This window comes from Rhinatrema bivittatum, chromosome 3 (assembly GCF_901001135.1).
Source record: "Rhinatrema bivittatum chromosome 3, aRhiBiv1.1, whole genome shotgun sequence".
NCBI classification, from domain to species: Eukaryota; Metazoa; Chordata; class Amphibia; order Gymnophiona; family Rhinatrematidae; genus Rhinatrema; species Rhinatrema bivittatum.
This window is the reverse complement of record NC_042617.1, coordinates 169,564,853-169,585,145: the sequence shown is the minus strand read 5'-3', so window position 1 is coordinate 169,585,145 and position 20,293 is coordinate 169,564,853. Positions and strand designations below refer to the sequence as shown.

Here is a 20,293-nt window from a genome sequence, read left to right as displayed (position 1 = left end):
TTCACAATTCAATAGCATATCTTATAGCAATTGTAAAAGGCTACTCAGGAAAAAACATTTAGTAAATATAGGCCATAGTTCTTTAAGTAGACTTGTGACCTTCCTTCATTTTAATAAATTTATATTAATAGTTCAATTAAATCAAATCCCCCTCTCTCTCCAATCAATGTTATGGCAGTTTGTAAACTCCCTCCCACATGACAGGAGATCATTTCAGTTTGACTAAAAGGACTATCATAGGCACAGTCCAAAACTCCTACCTCTCCTTAACTTTTTCCCTTATTCTCCTTATTACTCTCAGTACTTGATGAGCTCCTCTCTTTTCCTCTTCTCCTTGAATCTCCTTGAGATGATGAGGAACCTACTAATAGGTCCAACCAGTTTTTCTTTCCTTTCTTTCCTTCATCCAGGAATGAATGAAAATCTACTCCTCTTCAGAACTATTCACAGTCCTCTCATGTTCTCTAACTAGGAAACTACTCCTGGGGAGATTCTGTGCAAAAAAAATATTTAAAATTCTGCGCACAAAAACTTTAAATTCTGCAAATTTTATATTGGTCAAAATAACACAATTTATGTGACAGTCTTTAAGTAATTACATTTTAAATTAATACAGAAAAAAGTTATTACTTAGAGATGCAGAATTTTAAATATTTTGAGCAGAATTTCCCTAAAAATTCACTGTAAGAGTGTCCCTTCCACTCGCTCTTCCTACACTCCTAGCCACTTTGCCTTCTAAGGCCCCATCTCCTCCACCTGCCAGTATCTCTCCCCTCCACCTCTAGGCTCAACTCCTTCCACTCTATTGCCAGTCCCAGAGTTTGACCCTGTTCTCAGTACTGCCCCTCACACAGGCTCCCTCTGTCCCTCCCTCTCTCTCACACATGCTCCTTCTCTCTAGTATGCATACACACAGCCTCTTACAGGCTCTCTCTCACTCTCTCACACACACTCATCCCCTCATACAGGGTCCCTCTCTCTTGCATACACACCCACACACGCTCCCTTTCTCTTTCACACATACATCCTCACACAGGCTACCTATGTCTCTCTCTCATGCACCCCTTCACATAGGCTCCGTCTCACACATACAAAATCCCTTCACACAGGCTAGCACCTTCACAATCACATGATCCATTTTTCATACACCCGCGCTCCCAATCTCTCACACACATACACACTCCTTCACAATCTCCTCATATAGGCTCCCTCTCTCTGGCACCCACCCTCAAGGATCCCCCCCTGCTCTCTCACCTCCCATGCTCTCTCTCACACCCCCTCTCCCCTCTTATACCCCACCCCTCCCCTCTCTCACATCCCTCGCTCTTCCTATGCCCCTCCCCTCTCTCACACCCACTCCCCTGTCCTCCCCTCCCCTCTCCTCTCTCACATCCCCTCCCCCACACCCCCTCCCCTTTCTCACACCCCTTGCACTGTCCTCTCATACACACTCACATTCACTCTCACTGGGGCCTTCATCTTCACCATGAGCAGAGCGTGTCCCATGGCACAAGGAGAGGCCTTCATCTTCGCTCAAACCATGCACATTCCATTCACGGCACACGGGGGCCCTTCATCTTCAGTGCAAATGGCGCGCCAGGGCCTTCATCTTTGCTGCGAGCGGAGCACGTCCTGCGGCACACAGGGGCCTTCATCTTCGCTTCGAACAGCGCACTGGGACCTTCATCTTCAAGCGCTCTGTTTGCAGCATGCCGGGGTCTCCTCTGCCATTTTCTGCACAGAATTTGGCAATTCTGCACAGGGGGGGAATTTTGCACAAATTCTGCACTCTGCAGTAGTGCAGAATTCCCCCAGGACTTAGAAACTACTCCTTTCGGTTACATACACTGAGCATCTGGTTGAGTACCCATATATTTTAAAAGCAAACTACTCAAAAAAGAGAAATCAAAACATGAGATGAGGAGGGTGGAAAAAAACTCTTCTCTCAAACACAAAACATGATCTACTAACTGAGCAAAGGCGCTCTGTCTCTTTTCTGAACCCAAGTCTCACTTCTAGAGACCCCAGAGGCCTTCCTTCTTAAAAAATAAACATAAACAGGGAACTGCCGTGGACATGCTGTCCCTGAAAGGGTCAACTAAAAATTCCACATCCTAAGATGGTAGTAGGGGGATCTATATACTCTAAGAGCACACCATTCTAGTCTCCACATGGGGGAGCTACACAATCACATTAATTACTTTTCCATTTCCTCCCTATATCACTGGAATATTCCTTCCAATAGAAATGTAGTTCTGCTAGCAATCTGGAAGGATCTCTACATTCTCCCTCAGGTTTTTAAATTTGGGACAAAAGCCACAAATTTACCTTACAATGCTCACTATACGTCACAATATACAAAATTCAAACATACAAGGAGAGTAGAACGAAGCCCATTTCTATTGTGATTTAGCACTTCAACCACAACGGGCTCTACACCTGGTACAGGAACTCACTGATGTGGGTCTGTACTCCATCCTATGGGAAAACAAGATTAATTAATGAAAAATCCCACAAGACTATAGGTATGGAAACATCTATAACAATATGGAAATCATTAAATTCCATTTCAGTTGAGATTTGCCAATCAGTTGTACAAACTTCCAATTGTTACTCATTGAGAGTTTATTATTGGCCTGCATTGACCTGGTACCTATTACAAATCTCAAAACCTTCTTTTCTGCATCATCCACTCCCCATGTGAGACACTAAACAAATAAGTGAAACAGAGGAACACTTCTGTCACTCCTGCCGCCAGGCCCCCCATAGTTGGAGTGTTCCAGAAAATACTCAACTATAATATTCTGCCTTCTTACAGTGTACTGCCACTATGGATAAGCTCTCTTACTGCTGGTGAGGTGGAATTCACTCACATTTCTTGAAAATAAGAGTCCAGTTACATGATGATCCATACATATTATAAATGAAATAACTCAACTCCAAACATAAGACATGTAGACCTAGGCTCCATCCCAACCTATAGGAAAACAGAAAAGTGTTAAAGATATGATGATATCCACTTCTTTCTTGCCAGATGTTAATCAAGACTCTTCCATAATAACACTACCTAAAAGAATCTGTAACCAACCAATATGAAAATAGAGAAAATCTATTATTCTGGCTAAGAACAAGAAACATCCCACTAGAACATTTTTACATTCTATCTATTCTATATACTCTTTCCCAGAAACACATAATACACTTTATATTCCTTCATTGTTCTTCCTAAACAACACAAATTAATACATATTGAAATATCCTGAGGTAGCTCTTGCATATGGTTGACATTCTTCAGCTACACATTTGTCAGCCTCCAAACACCACCACTATCTATTTTTTGGACATCCAACCCTGTCCAAGATTCCATGCCTTGGAAATTTAACTCCTATAACCACTCACATGGTAGGTAATATTGTAAATCTCTGTAGTTTACATTAGCTGTAAAGAGAAATAAAATTAGCAGAATATAGTAGTCACTACTGGTTCTCTTCATACACCAGAAAGAAACATTGTGTTAGTGACTATACAAAATGATTCTAAACCATTGACAGGTGGGAAACCATTTTTCACCTTTTTTTTTCCAACTATTTGCCCCAGCGTAACATATCCCAAGTTTTACAACTATTTCTACTGCAATTTCCAGTGTGAAAAATAAGTGTTAATAAAGAGCATGAAGTTCAGGTGTATGGTACTGTTACATTCATGTATCAAATATCCTTGACCTGCAGATTATAAACACCATGTTGCATCCAGTTTAACCTTAAGGGTCTCCACTCACTTGGAACCTCAAACTAGAGTCAGACACAGGTTCCTGGTTACGATTCTCCAGCATGCCAGAACTGGAAGAAAAGAGATGACCAACAAATGAACCACCCAGAGAAACACTGAAAATGTCTCTAAGATTGACTTGATATGCACATCCACAGAACAGCCCTTCAGATGACAGACTTTTTTTTTTTTTTTTTAAGATTACCTGGTCACTCAGGTATTCAGATTCCGCAGCTATCTCACTTTAGTAACTTGAGTCCACGCACTCAGAACACACAGCCTAATGATTGTCTCCCATCCCGGATTATATGATATTCTCAGTTGTTCACAGTCTCAAGCTATGCCTTTCATAGAAGTCTGTGCACGCAGAATGAGATGCCTGAGGGCGATTTCCCATCCTGTTTGGTATATCAAAATCAGTGGCAAATCTTGTCACAGCAGCAGCTTCCAATAAAAGTTTCCTTGGTCTTCTTTCTGAAGCTGGTGTCATCTTCCTGGTGATAAGAGAGCCCCTTGAGGATATCCGAGGGCTCCAAATCCAGCCATGGCACTTAGGCAAGGAGCCTCTATAGTGGGCTTTCAAACAAAATTAACATTGTTCCTTTAAATGAAACTTCAGTGAATCAAGAGCTGCCCCTTTAATAAAAATTGTCCTAGGCAGCCCTTGTACCCTAATACAACCGAGTGTTTGTTACTCCTGCTCTGCTCTCCTCTTTGCCCCAGCTCTTCAAGGTTGGCTTGGATAGGCACAGGGCCGGTGCTAGCGTTTTTTTGCTGCCCTGTGCGAAAAATTAGTGTGCTGTCCCCCCGCCCCAATATTCATTCAGTGTCTGTCCCGGGCCCATCAAATAAAGCCCAGCTCTATCTTGCAATCTATATTTAAAAAAAGTGACATGCCCCACCCCCACCCCAGAACACATGCATAGGGAAGGGTATCAGGTATCCTAGTCAAACCTTACAGCCTTGCACACACACCAGCCCTCCCACTCACACATACACTCCCACACCCTTTACAGACCCGCACAATTAAATTATGCATTTATAACAAATTTTAAATGAAAAAGAACATTCAAAAGTAGAGTCTTCTTAGGCAAAAATAACACAACATGCATATTATATTTACATGCACTCCTATGGTGCCAACCAGAAAAATCTGCAAAAAATACACTTGGAACACCTATGGCATTAGACTTTTTGTAAAGTGTGTTGGCTGTGAGCTTGGTCCTCATGAATAAATAGAATTAGAAAACTTCCCGTACCAAAACAATCCTAACCACCTTATCTATGAAAGGGCAACACTGCACATATTACACCAGGCCCTAGAACACTAGAAAAACTCTTATTAGGAAATCAGGCTGCTGTAGATCCCTACACAGAAATTACATGCCAACAAAATATCTCACTGCAGTCATATATGCAGAACATAAACAGACCCTCACCAAATACAGAATAAAGAGATCAGAAAATATAAACCAGAAACGTGCTAAGAAGAATTGAACTGGAACCTGCAACAAGCCAGCCTCTATATTCAGAGCAACATTGTAAAAACAGAAACATTACTATTCTACATAAAACATTAAATAAGAAAATCAAGAATATAAAACATCAATCATAATAGTAAAATCATATTCATAAAGGGATGGATTTTAAAACGGTGACGCGCGTAACCCTTTTAAAACCCCCCTGCGCGCGCCGAGCCTATATTGCATAGGCTTCCGGTGCGCGCAAAGCCCCAGGACACGCGTGTCGGGAGGCGTGATGTGGACGGCGCGTCATCGGGGGGCGTGTCGGGGGGCGTGATGCGGTTGGCGCGTCATCTGCGGGCGGTGCCGTGGGCATGGTTTCGGCCCGGGGGTGTTCCGGGGGCATGGCCGCGGGCTCCGGACCAGCCCCCGGACTGGAACACGGCGCACGGCAGCCGGCCCGGAGCGCGCGCAAAGTTACGCCTGCAGGCGTTTCTTCTGCGACAGAGGTGGGGGGTTTTTAGATAGGGCCAGGGGGGTGGGGAAGGTAGGGGAAGGTGGGGGGAGGCGGAGGGAACGGGCAGCGCGCGCAGGGCTTGGCATGCACAAGTTGCACAAATGTGCACCCCCTTGCGCGTGCTGACCCCGGATTTTATAAGATACGCGTGGCTACGCGCGTATCTTGTAAAATCCGTCGTACTTTTGTTTGCGCGCGCATAGAATTATAAAATCTACCCCAGCAAGAATAAATATTTCAAACCAGTTAATGAATAAGAATATCCAAAATTTCCCAAACACCAATAAAATATTTCAAAACATCTGTTGAATAAAAAATGCAATAATTTTAGATGTTCTATTCCCTCCCCAAAATTAAATATTTTAAAAGAGCAGGATCATCAAATTGCACCCAATAATTTTAACCATACCTGTGATCGTCTGATTTCCAGCCACCCTGAGATTGTCGTTGATTGGGAAGGTAGGGACACACAACTTTTATCTTCTCTCTCACACATACGCACAATAACTCATTCATTCTTTCGTGCACGCCCTCTCACTCTAGCTTACATAGGCTCCCTCTCCCTCACAGATACATTATGTATGTGTGTGTGTGTGTGCATGTGGGAACCTATATGTGAAACATGGGCTTTCACACGCACGCAAATATACACAGACACACACAGGCTCTCAAATACCCAGAGGCTCTCCGACAGGTCTGGTGCGACCAGGTGTGCATATCGTGCATTTGCATGGGGTGGCACTCCCGGAGGGGGCGGCAGGCTGGCGGCAGCAGGAGAGGCCGTTTAGCCGCCAGTAGAGCCTAACCTGCCGGCAGCCAAAGAAGGTCTAAGCCGCCGGTGCTCAATCTGCCAACGGCTGAAGAAGGAAAGAGGCTGCAGACTGCCTGTGCTCAAACCACAGGGGGCTGAAAATGAGAGGCCCGTCCTCCCTTTGCGTGCGCACGCACTGATGGATGGCTTCCATCCCCCCCCCCCCCCAATCAGGAAGGTCAGTAGGCTGTGGTGGAGCTCATCCCACCATGGTCCGAAGAAAACGGGAGGCTCGCGGGGCCGTGGTGGAGCCTATATGTGTGCGAGTGACTGAGAGCAGGGCTTGTGCTAGCTTTTTTGCTGCCCTGTATGAACAATTACGTTTTCCTCCATTTCAGGAAGAGCTCTTCGTGTTCCCTGGGGCATTGTTGGCATGGGATTCATTTTGCTGAGGTCAGTGTTTGAAAAGTTTGCAGTCTTGCCCAGCATTCTCGGTTCTTCATGATTAACAGGGACTAATCATGAGCTTTGATAGAGGACACGAGCAAGATCATCGTACTTCTTGGCTTTGCAGACTATTTCCTTTCTCAGCCAGCAGTTCCTGCCATCTATTTCCTGTCAAAACCGATTATTACGTCAAAACAATAAACATCACCAGTGCCTTCCTGCTTTGTATCTGACTTTCGTGCAATCCCATCTCAAACTCTGCTCCATTGCCATTCAAATGCTATGGGAGTTCATGGTTTTGGGGAACTGAGATGATTCCCCTCCTGTCACCATGATTTTATCGCTCTTTCAGTGCTGTTTTGGGGCCAAATGGAGAATCAGCCAATTATCAGAATACCTGTGAGATCTAAAATGGAGAATAAGAATTTTGTACTTATTTAATGTATTTATAACTTGCTCTCCAAGAATGTTCGCGGCAAAGTATAATTTGAATTTGTATGCTTTATTATTTTATTTATTTATTTATTTATAATTTTTTTTATATACCGGATTTTTCATGTGAACATATCAAAATGGTTTACAGTAGGTAACAAATATTAATTTAATAATAATTGCATTTCCAAAAGGAAAAGGAAGTAAATACATGGTTTCAAAATATAATTAAATAGACTAAAATACTAACTAATTAGCATAGTAAACTAATTGTTAATAAAGTTTAAGTTATTAGAGAGGCAGGATAGTGAGTGCAGAGATAATAAATTTAAAAGTATACATTACCTTGATATATGTCCAGTATTCTTAAAACATGCTACGTCCCTCTTTAATTAATCTACCCCCCCCCCCATCTGTGAGTCTTCCTTTTAAATCTTATAAAAAAAAATACTGTTCAAAGTTTCACTACTGCTCACTAGTGTTAAAAGACTCCTTTCCTAAAACACCAGACACCCTGGTTGAACCTTTAGTCTTGTGCCACCCTTCCTTCCTTTGCAAGAAAAAAAAAAGAATACGATAATTGGATATTTCAAAACAGCACATAAATAAAGAGAGTCCTTCAAAGTATAGTCTTCTGAGGTAAGACTATCACTTATTTGACACGTATATTATATTTACATGCCCTGCCACGGTGCCAAGCACAACAATTACTGAAAACCCTGCAAAATCACACTCAGATGCTATAGAGCAAGCCTGCCATACCAAACAGCACTAACCCCCTCAGGACTCACACAGCAGAAAAATCTACCTATGAAAAGACAGCAATGCAAATATAACAACAGAACTTAGAGCCCCACTACATCTCCTATTGGGGAAACAGAACAAGCCAAAATGCTAGAGATCTCTACATGCTAACATAATACCCCACCTTAGATACACATACAACGCGGACCAAATACAGAGGAGTAGCTCAAACATTAAACATAGAAATGTGCAGGAAGAAACTGAACTGCAGGCCACAAGAAGTCTAACTCTGCATGCAATGCAACACTGGAGAAAGAGAACCAGAAATGCATTCCTCCTGTACTGTGCAGAATCTAAAGACGTCAGATGTCCATTTCCCATAACTACCATACTTCAATCACTAAACTGGAAATAACATGTTTTTTTCCCCCTCTCTTTGTTGTCAGGATATTGTATTTTTCTAATTGTGTTGATCCAGGTCTCTCTTACTTTTTGCTTGCCTCTTGCCAGTCTTCTAACTCCTTTTCCAGAGCTTTCTTTCTGTTTCTTCTCTTTCTTCCTGTCATCTTATTTCCTCCCCTACATCTACCTGTGACATTGATCTTTCCCTTCCATCTCTTTTTTTTCTTCTCTGCCTCTATCTACTCCTAGCCAGATTTCATCCCTTCTGACTCCCTTTTTCTCACACCCCTTTCACATGGCCAGCCCCATCTCTTACCTCCTGCTCATACCCCCCTCCCCAATTGCTAAGTTCCCACTTTTCCACTTCTACTAAATCCCCAAGTCCCACCCAATCTCGGTCACTACTGGTCCCCCCCCCCCCCCATTCCTGAGTTTCTACCTTCCCAAGCCCTCACTCAATCCACCTGTCCCTGCTCTCACTCTCTCTGTCCCTGAGTCATCACTTTTCCCTCCTCCAGTCCAATCACTGGGTTCCCATTTTCCTCTCCCCAAGTAATCTCTTGAGTGTCCCTTTCTCTCCCCACCCCTAGCCTAATCCCTGAGTCTCCAACTCTCCACTATCAGCCTCCCCCCCATCTGTACCAATCCCTGAATGTCCACTCTCCTCCTAATTCCCATTGAGTCCCCCAGTGCCTGAGTTCCCCCGTAGGCAACTTCCACACAACTAGCCTCAAATGGTCCAAATCCTATTGTATTCTTTTCAAAACGATTTTAAACATCTAAATATGCATTTAAAAAGATGCTGTACATATCTTTTTCTTAATTAGGCTGCCACAGGCTGTGTTTCGCTGGCTTCCTCAGGGTTAAATAAGTTGAGATCAGTTTTCTTCCACTGAGAAGTGAATTTGTGTGTGTGCTTGCCCCTGAATTGAAGGCCACCAACTTCAGCGACCCCCTATCCCAGCAGTCTCACTCTCGCCTCCCTTTCCCAGCATCTTCAGCTGTAGCCTTCAGAACCTCTTCCGTCCCAGCAGCCTCCCTCACCCTCTCCTTTCCGCAGTCTAGTCTCCCAAATTATCTCTTACTATCAGTCTTCCCCTGCCCAAGCCTAGTGAGATCACTTTGCAAAGTAAAGCAGGAGTGTAGACGAGCAGCTTATGGGTACCTCCTTTAGACTCTGTTTTCCTCCCTCCTTGCCAATGCTGCACGCATAAGTATTTTGATTTTTTTTTTTTATTTTCCTAGGTTTCACAAAGATGGTTTAAATAAATTGTAGGCGCGTGATTATATTCGTGGGATGCCTAAGTCACTGATGTACGGTGTCAGTAAAAAGTCTGAGCATCTCGTTATAGAACCTATTTTTCGAAACTGTTTTATTTAATTTAATAAGACATGCTTTGGTCTTTGGTCTATACGTTAGGGAGGGTTATCTGCCAGACTTGACTCCAGAAAGCACCAGCATGTAACCATCCACGCTCAAAAAGCACCCTGTAGCACTGGGGCCAGGGCCAGATGTAGCTCTGGTGGTGTCTTATGCAGGTAATCTGAAGAAATTGGGGAGCGGGAGGGGGGAAGAATGTGAGGCCCTGAATGAGGCAAGTAGAGTGGGGAAAGCAGAGTGGAAATAGTCAATGAGTATCTCAAGGCTCTCTAAAAAGAGTTCTGTGCTTCTTTGCAATGTTTACGGGCTTCAGATTAGACATGGCTGTCCAGATTGCTTTTCCAGGCCAAGCCTCAATATATCTACAATCCAGGCTTTTTTTTTTTTAGGCAGTAATTGTACCGGTGCCTTTTCTTCCATCTGCTTGATTTGACCGGCACCTTTTTTTTTCCAGAAAGAAAGCACTTGACTAGAATGAACTTTGGACTGAATAATCTCAACCATAGCATCGATGATCATCACAATTATGCCATTCTAGTTTGTAATGGCCATTTAGAAGAGACAGTAAAACTAATGTGTAAGAAGATAGAAAAAAAAAATAGTGTGTGCTGATATCTCTCTATTCCAAAGAGACATATGGGAAGGTATGCTGTAGCTCATGGCTTGTGGTTAAACCTTTCCAGTGTCATCTCTGATACATCACCTTCATTTTATTTTTCAAGCCACAAAGCGTGCTGGAAGTTGAGCCCCTTCAATATTGCATGCTTGCTAAAAGGTTAACATCTGGTCTGAGGCTTTAGGGAGCACTTGTTAAATAGGGGTGGAGGAAAGCATTCCAGGATATTTCCTGTGCACCCACTAAAGCCTAATTGGCATATGATGTATGTTAATTTACATGTGTGTGCCCACTAATTTCAGTGCTTACCCAGTAATGTCTACTAAGCCCGGTTCAGAATGCTTGATAGGGTCTACGTATATAGCACACTATGTAGTCTGTGCATCCTAAACTGCCTTAGCATGCATGCTAGCCTTTAGTGCAAAAGCCCCTTAGCCTGTAATAAAAGCAATTTGATGGTAACACAGTAATATATTAAATGATGGCAGAGAAAGACCAATTGCCTGCTCTGCCAGATGGAGTTTCTTCCTCTCTGGTAGGTTTATCTGAAAATTTTCCTAAAGATAATGGGCTGAAATTAACAGGTTATCTTATCCACTCAGTGGCTCTTGTTGTGGAGGGAGTTGGCGCTACCCGTGGGGATGCCCCCACGGGTCCCCACCATCAGGAAGTGGAGCTGAGCGGGAAGCGGAGGCCAACTGAAGCTTTGCCAATACCAGTCCTCGTTCCCTGCAGATTGAGCCCTTGGATACCGGGGCCGGCTGGTCTTAGGTGGGCCTCCTCCGTGTGGTTGATCCCGAGAAGAGTATTCCAAGTAAGGGGCCAGGAAGCAGCGGAGATGCAGGGTCCAACGGAGCTGAGTTAAAGACAGGGCCCAGTTCCAGAAGCCTGGACAGACTAAAGCAGGTTAGGAGTCAGGAGCACATTAAGTCCGGGCTTGTAAAAGGCAGAAGCCTAAGAAAGGCCAAGTCCAAGGTAGTCAGCTGGAAGCAGAGTCAGGTTCGAGCTGAAATCAGGGCAGGCAGCTGAAGACAAGGTCAAGGTCAGGTTCAAGCTGAAGTCAGGGCAGGTGGCTGAAGACAAGGTCAGGTTCAAGCGGAAGTCAGGGCAGGCGGCTGAAGACAAGGTCAGGTTCAAGCTGAAGTCAGGGCAGGCGGCTGGAGGCAAGATCAGGTTCAAGCTGAAGTCAAGGCAGGTGGCTGAAGACAAGGTCAGGTTCAAGCTGAAGTCAGGGCAGGCGGCTGGAGACAAGGTCAAAGGTCGAGCAAGGGTCAGAGTCAAGGAATCCGTCCAGAGCGTGGTCAGGAACAAGCGAGGGTCAAAGCCAAGGAATCCATCCAGGGTGTGATCAGGAACAAGCAAGGGTCAAAGCCAAGGAATCTATCCAACGGGTATTCAGGAGTCAGGGAGCTGGAACTGGAATGCAAGGACTGGAACAGGAACATGAAGACTGAAACTAGGTCAGGAACAGGAACACAATGAGCATCTAAGCACAAGACAGGAGGCATGGAGACCTGTTGAGTGGGGACATCATCATCCAGGGCCATGGGAAGGTTTCCCACCACAGCCCCTTTAAAGTCAGGGAAGGTGCATACGCTCCTAAGGCGAACAGATAGAGATTAGGTGATGGTGGCGCTTCCACTCGATGCATGTGGGGAGACCCGATTGGGACCAGGGAAGGCCACAGAGCTGCCGGAGGAACCTGGGAGTGAAGAAGGAGCACGAGCGCATAGCCGCCTGCCTACCACTGCTGAGGAAGGGCCACGTCCAGAACCTGAGCGTCGGGGGTGAGTAGAGCCGGTTGCGGGCCTGCCGGGGCCGGGAAACACAACAGCTCTTTGAAAATTGACCCCATGATCACTGTTCTCTTTAGGCTGCACACATGCATAGCCACGCACAACTTTTCTCACAGCTGTGCACAGCTTATACCCGCACCCCTCCCCCCCCCCCCGCCCTGAAGACCAGTGGATCAGTGGTGGAACCCATCCCACCATGGCCCGAAGAAAAAAATAGGCCTCAAAACTTCCGGTGCTCCTCTCCCTTCCTGTCCACATGGCCCCAAAAGAAAAACGCTGGAGCCATGTGGTCAGGAAGGAGGAGTGTTGGCCTACATGCAGAAAAGGAGCAGCATCTGTGTCAAGGCTGCCGTAAACCCATCTCGCAGCTGCCCAAGAAGAGGAGGCCCAGAGGGGAGAGGGAGGCTGAGGCCCTGTAGAGAGAGTGAGTGAGTGTGTGTGAGAGTGAGTTAAGAGCCTGCATATGTGAGAAACAGCATGTAAGAGTGAGAGTCTGTGTGTTTGTTTGTGTGTGTGTGTGAGTGAAACAGCATGTGAGAGAGAGCCAGTGTATATGTATAACAGAGAGATAGCATGTGAAAGTGAGAGCCGTGTGTGTGTGTGTGAGACAGCATGTGAGAGAGATCTGGTGTGTGTATGTATGAGACAGCATGTGGAGTGGAAGCCTGTGTGTGAGAGAGCATGCAAAGTAAGTTCGTGTGTGTGTGTGAGAGAGCCAGCATGTGAGAATGAGAGCCTGAGTGTGTGTTTGAGGGAAAAAGAGAAGACATAGAAATAGAAAGGAAAATAGAGATCCCATAAAAGGAATTGGGAAAAAACCAAGAAAGGAAATGTGGAAAAAAAAAAGCCTGGGACTAACCAATTAGAAAAATAAGTTCAGACAAAAAGGTAAAAAAAAATTTTGATTTTGATTTTTTAGTGATTGGCATATGTTATCTTTGGGAATGTGCATTATATATTTCTATTTTATTCTTTCTTCAGTATTCCACTGTTCAGAATCTGGTTTCTTGGGTTTTCCATTTTATTTTTGTCTGCATATTTCTGTTTTTAATTTGTAGTCACTTGTTCTGTATTAGGTAAGGGTCTGTCTGTGTTCTGCATATGTAACTGATATGCAGTATTTCTACATTATGCGCAAATTGCGCATATGTATAGTCATGCCCAGACCTCGCCCCTAAGACGCCCCTTTTGTACGCGTGTACTGTTGCTTGAGCACGAGCGTATATGCGCGTATTTTGTGGCTTTAAAAATATACGCTTATCCCGCATGGCCCACATATATGTGTAAGTGGCCATTTTTGTGCAAGCAATGCTTTTAAAATTAACCTCTTTGAGACCTGAAATAATGCTGATATGGGATGGCAAGGTTCTAGGTGTCTGGTTTTTTTTTTCTTTTTTTTGCAGGGGTTTGTGTTACTTCTCAAAGGGGCCGAAGTAATAATTCCCGCGGCAAAACCAGATGCTAGTTATGAGCACAGGTTTTGATCACCATGTGCAACTAAAGCTGGCGCCTCCGAGGGATGTAAAAAAAAAAAAAAAAATTTGCAAATTATTTGCGTGCAGAAATTCGTGCACACAATGAAAAAAGTGCATAGCTAAGCGTGATAAGCCTTATGTAATAAGCTGCCACATCTGTGCAGAAAAGTCGCACTGATAACACACGCATAAAAGTGAGCGAATGGGTCTCCCTATTTAGTGCAAAAAATGACCCTGGGATGTATTTTTAATATTTTGAATAATTGTGTGCTGCAGAAAACATGGCAAATATTTTCATGGGTGTTTGGGCACCAAGATTGCCACTCAGCTGGACGCAAGTCAGGACACTCAGGTGCCTAGCTAATCACGAAACTGGCTGCTCGGTTGCCAAGATAGGTGCTCAGCTGGCCACAAATCTGAATGCTTGGGTGACCAGCTAAGCACAAATCTATTCCCTCCGGATCCTCTCTCTCCTGCCATGACCTCTGTCACCTGCCAAACCTTCTGCTGCTGCCATCCTTTGGCGAAGCCGCAGGGTATACCACAGCATCAGGAATAGAAACAATCAGAAATCTCCATCATCAAAATCACACCAGAGCTGCACGGACACACAACCACACCACACCAATGCGGGCATTGGGATAAAATAGTCCCCGAGATGGCGCTGTCACTTAGCTCATGCCCTGACCTTGGCGGTACAAAACCTGCAGCCCAATATTTAAAAAGTACACCAGGGGTGATCTGGGAAACTATAGATCAGTGAGCCTTATTTCAGTGCCAGGAAAAATTAGAGAAACTATTCTAAAGATCAAAATCACAGAGCATGTAGAAAGATATAATTTAATGGAACACAGTCAGCATTATTTACCCAAGGCAAGTTTTCCTCACAAATCTGCTTCATTTTTTTGAAGGGGTTAATAAACATGTGGATAAAGATGAACCAGTAGATGTAGTGTATTTGGATTTTCAGAAGGCGTTTAACAAAGTCCCCCATGAGAGGCTTCTAAGAAAACTAAAAAGTCATTGGATAGGAGGCGATGTCCTTTCGTGGATTACAAACTGGTTAAAAGACAGGAAACAGAGAGTAGGATTAAATGGTCAATTTTGTCAGTGGATAAAGGTAAATAGTGGAGTAACTCAGGGATCTGTACTGGGATCGGTGCTTTTCAATATATTTATAAATTATCTGGAAAGGAATACGACAAGTGAAGTAATCAAATTTGCATATTGTACAAAATTATTCAGAGTAGTTAAATCACAAGCGGATTGTGATAAATTGCAGGAGGACCTTGTGAGATTGGGCATCCAAATGGCAGATTAATGTGGCAAGTGCAAGGTGTTGCATATAGGGAAAAATAACCCATGCTGTCGTTACACGATGTTAGGTTCCATATTAGGAGCTACCACCCAGGAAAAAGATCCAGACATCATAGTGGATGATACATTGAAATCGTTGGTTCAGTGTGCTGCGGCAGTCAAAAAAGCAAACAGAATGTTGGGAATTATTAAGAAGGGAATGACAAAACAGAAAATGTCATAATGTCTCTTTATCAAACCATGGTGAAAACCGTACCTTGAGTACTGTGTCCAAGTCTGGTCTCCGCATCTCAAAAAAGATATAGTTGCACTGGAGAAGGTACAGAGAAGGGTGACTAAAATGATAAAGGGGATGGAACAGCTCCCCTATGAGGAAAGGCTAAAGAGGTTAGGGCTGTTCAGCTTGGAGAAGAGATGGCTGAGGGGGGATATGATAGAGGTCTTTAAAATCATGAGAGGTCTAGAATGGGTAGATTTGAATCGGTTATTTACTCTTTTGAATAACAGAAGGACTAGGGGGTACTCCATGAAGTTAGCAAGTAGCACATTTAAGACTAATCAGAGAAAATTCTTTTTCACTCAGCACACAATTAAGCTGTGGAATTTGTTGCCAGAGGAAGTGGTTAGTGCAATTAGTGTAACTGGGTTTAAAAAATGTTTGGATAAGTTCTTGGAGGAGAAGTCCATTAACTGCTATTAATCATGTTGTATTAGAGAATAGCCTCTGCTATTATTGGCATCAGTAGCATGGTATCTAGTGTCTGGGTACTTGCCAGGTACTTGTAGCCTGGATTGACCACTGTTGGAAACAGGATACTGGGCTTGATAGACCCTTGGTCTGACCCAGCAAGGCAATTTCTTCTGTTCTTAACATTAGCATGGCTCCCTGCATTGCCCATGATTAGATAATCGCCTCCTTTGCATGCCATTAGCATGCACTCACGCAGAAAAAAATGCGAGTCAGCGCATTTGTACGTGCTTTTTTTCCCTGTGCACAAAATCCTTATTACATCCCCGTATAGGGTTTTGTGCAGGAAAATGCATGTACATGCATAAAGAAACCTGCAGCAGCTTCAGTACATCTTATTACATCGTTCCCAAAGTGTTTGGCAGTGAAGGGTTTGCAGTGTATGTGTGTGGAAGAGAAGAACTGAGTGTGGATGTGTGTGAGAGTCTGGGGAGTGAATGAAAGGAATGAGAGTGTGTGTGGTTAGAACGAGAATGTATGTGTGAGAAAAAGTATGAAAGTGAATATGCAAATATGTTACTGTGTGTGCATGTGAGAAAGTTTGTGCGCATGCTGCTACCATGTTTCCTCTAAGGATTGGGTTGCTGTGAGCCTAAAATTGATAGTCTTTTTGCATCAAAGTAGGTGGTGCTCACAGGGTAATGAAACAAAACATTTTGCTCACAGCAACCCAATCCTTATAGGGAACATTGCCCATGAGACTCAGCAATGCCACACTGTGAAGCTTTTCTTTAATTTGGCTTGAATACTTTTGTTTTATGGATTAACCCTAATTTTGAAATTCTCCTGGTTGAGGGAGAGCAGCTATTCAGGGTAATTTTCAAAGGAAAATGTAAATATAAAATATTATCATAGCAATTTTCAAAAGTCCATTTACTCACGTTAAGTGCACTTCATGTGGGTAAAACAATTCAATAGCATGTATTGTAGCAATTTTTCAAAAGCCCCATCCATCCCCTACAGTTTTGTTTGCACCTTGGTCTAATTTAGCAAGATATTCAGTCCATAGTCACCCCAAGCACTTTACTAGTATGAATTGCTGATGAATTTCATTTAGACATACCTCTGCTTTATACAGTAGCCTGACCCTTTGGGGAAGAGTAGATATTTCTGGTATATATCATCATGCTTAACAGCGGCAGCAAAACAGCCCAAGAATTCACTTATTTCCTGGCGCAGTTCCTGTAGTGCTCTGAATGTGGCGCAATTGCCATAAGGTTCTGGGACCAAAATACCCAGAGCTCACGCTTTCTCCTGCTCTCTCTGCAAACTGTTCGCTCGGGGCGTTTGGGTTTTGCTTCGTGTTTGTGCAGGCTTGACCCAACCCTCACGTTTGTTAAAGATGCCGCATAAATCTAATCCTGCAGTGGCATAGGGGGAGCTCCAATGTAAGGCACAATAATTGTATTTGTCAAATGCTTCTTTTACTGTTTTCTCACTAAATCAAACATTTAGCACACAAGTGGTATGACAGGAAAGTACGTTTTCTAGCGAGCTGAAACGCACACATTTTGCTTGTTGCATGAATAATAGTAGTCCTTTAAATATATTTGTATATACTGTCTCAATATGCTCCTTACTGCTAAAGTTACCCGTTAGAGTTAAATGCAAGCATGTTTTGCGTATAAGAACTTTTTTTTTTTTTTTTGCTGATCTCAAGGGTCGTCTTATTAGCGGAGCATAAAGAAAGATTTGCTATAATAAGAGATAAACGGAGAGACGCAGCCGATGATGCACTGAATGGTGGCGAGGGAAATAATTCAGCGACGTCCCGTTTCCAGGCGCTGTCTGCTTCACACAGGACATAGACTGGGCAGGAAAATAAACACCGTGAGAGCACCAGAGGGACCTGATTAGAGCTACCGTACAATAAAGCTGGTTTAAGTTTTACCTTCCTCCTTCTTAAAACGTGTAAAATGTCATGTTTCATTCACTATGAGGAAGAGGCTCCTGTTAAAAGATACTGAATAGGTAGCAAAAAGCTTCAGCCTTCAAGGGGGGATGGCAAAATATAGGAAATTTATTGTAAGGTATGCTAACCTATTTAACAGCTGTTTTTATGCACCAAACATTAGAATCAGACTTCCGTGTTAGTCCACCAAACAGAATTAATGATGAGAAAGCCAAAAAAAAGAGGTGAAACCTTTATAAAGCTAAGGAATGTGTAAGGATGCAAGCTTTTAAAAACTATCAACATTCTTTCTTCAGTGTCAGCCTGCATCAGACAAATAGTTCTCTGTACTGCCTATAAAATATACAAATAAGTAAGAGAGCATTTTGTTTTCAGTTTGGTATTAGAGGACAGCTTAAAATGGTACTATGGCAAGTAGTTAGCACTTGATCCAACCACACAGGGACATTTGCATGCTTTTGAAAGTACAGAGAAAACAGGTATCATTTAATACCACAATTCAAAAATGATGTTCAAACTCCACGGTTTTATATGTGACTGTCATAGCTGGAGGTGGCAACAAGCTTTGGATGCACAGTGGAGGGTTGTACGCATCCCAGAGGTCGGTGTGCCACAGTTGTTGCATACAGCGTGCTCAAAACAGCCTGCTTTAACCTAAATATTCCTGTAGCTCACCCTTGCTTAACAACGCCTGTGAATCCACAGCTACTGAAAAATACTGAATAATAGTCACTCCAAGCTTACCTTTCTTTGCTGCCTGCAAAGCGATGTTGTATTCCTTTCCTTCTGCACAGCCTGGTGAATATGTAAGTAAAAAAAAAAAAAAATGTTTTTTGCAAGCCTTTCTTCCTCCCCGCCAGCCCTCCAACAAACTCCAGTTACGGTAGCATCATATACTCCAAGGGCCAGAAGGAAATGGGGAGGCCTGAGCACCTTTCTCCTCTCCTGAAAGGAGCTAATCAAACATTCTCACCCATCTCTCATCCCCGAGAGCCCACCAAACTCCATGCACACACTGAGCGCCTCATATTGATTTAGCTGCTGCATTAGATGGGCCTCTCTTAAATTTCCACTCCCTCCCACTTTTTTTTTTTTTTTCCTTTCAGGGATGTCTGTCTAAGCCCTTGACAACTAAAGGTAAAGATCCACTCTCGGGAGCACCCTGCAATTTGTAAGTGTGAATCCAGAGGAAAAAGAGCCAAGCTTTTTAGCTGAAAAGGAGGAGCAGGTTTGGTGGTGTCATTTGCAAACAGTCCCTCGACTTCTGAAAGTAGATTTTTTTTTTCTTTCTGATTTTGAAGGTTGACTTAAAAAAATGCCCCAATCTCTCTTCTGAGTTAGAAACAAGATTAAAAAGTGCACTCCACCACTACGGGAGCACGTGTGGGAGTGGTTCTACCACTCACAGCACTCTCTAGTCCCTCATGTCCACAGCTCCAGCTCCAGGTCTGGTGCAAAGGCATTATTAGGCACCCGAGGCAAACTTTCCATCTTTTGCCCTCCCCCTTACAAACCTTCCTATCGGTGGCAGCTCTGGCACAGCTTCCCTCTCTCTCTAGCCCCAGTCAGCATCCACCTCTCATTTGCCTCTCACCCTCTGCCAACTCCTGCATCCCCCTCCTTTTGCACTCTGGACACAGTGCCCGGCATCCCTTCTCTCTATCCCCCCTGTCCCGCATCTCTCTCCTTTTATTCTGCTCCCAGCATCCTCCTCTTTATCCCCTTCACGCCTTGCTCAGCACTTCAGCTTCATCCCAATCTTTTTGCACCCTTTTTGCAGTGCTGAGCATCCACTCTCTCCGCTCCTACCTGCCCCAGGATCCTTTCAATGTGTCCCTCTCTCTTTACTCCACCCTTACCTATCCAGCACCCTCCCTTCACAATTCCCCTACCCACCCAGCTTCTTCTCTGTCTCTATCCCCATACCTACCCAGCATCCATTCCCTTCTCTGTTGTGGTGTCATGCCTTAAACATGGGTAGGTGGTACCTGCCTAGTTCACCTAATGGAAAAACCAGCACTGTTCATCTCCCATCTGTCTCCTCTGCCAGCTAACCTAACCTCTGCTGTTGCCAGTTCTGTCTCTCATGCTGTGCAGTCTGCATTCTCTGTTTCCTTGCCTTTCTAGCAATTTGTCCCCCTCTTTCCTTGGGTTGTGGTGTCCCTGCAGCTATGACATTGCCGCCACGCCATCCCCTTCTGTCCCCTGCATGGTCCTAGCACTGATCCCTTCGGTCACAGCGAACAGTAGTACAGTACATCTTCCTGTCCAGCCTTTGACACATTGAACCAATGGATTGATAGAACCGACAAGCTTCTAAATTGGGTTATGCAATTAGCACACAATAGTGCTTAAATCTTCAAAAATGCAAGGCCATAGTTGCTGTCATTTTGCCTGTGATGTGAGAGGTCACAGACAGACAGATGGACATGATTTTCCCATAAGTCATTCGTGCTGTACTCTAAACAGGAATGCCTAAAAACCCTATCATCCCATTGACGTCTAACCAGCCGGCCTAAGACAA

General features: G+C 44.0%; 1 protein-coding gene across 8 annotated transcripts in view; it reads right to left on the bottom strand.

The window, feature by feature from the left end:
• Positions 1-19,439, bottom strand: part of VIT (vitrin) — a 215,577-nt gene extending 196,138 nt beyond the window's left edge. Inside the window, exons 1-2 of one of the 8 annotated variants that reach the window (XM_029593919.1) lie at positions 19,364-19,439; positions 18,514-18,564 (exon numbers count right to left, since the gene is read on the bottom strand). The gene's annotated coding sequence lies outside the window, so the exon portion shown is untranslated. Of the gene's footprint in view, positions 1-16,920; positions 17,108-18,513; positions 19,124-19,175; positions 19,195-19,283; positions 19,303-19,363 lie in introns of those variants that run through there. The other 7 variants (XM_029593921.1, XM_029593920.1, XM_029593922.1 and 4 more) reach the window with 7 other exon arrangements.
• Between the last annotated feature and the right edge of the window lie 854 nt (positions 19,440-20,293).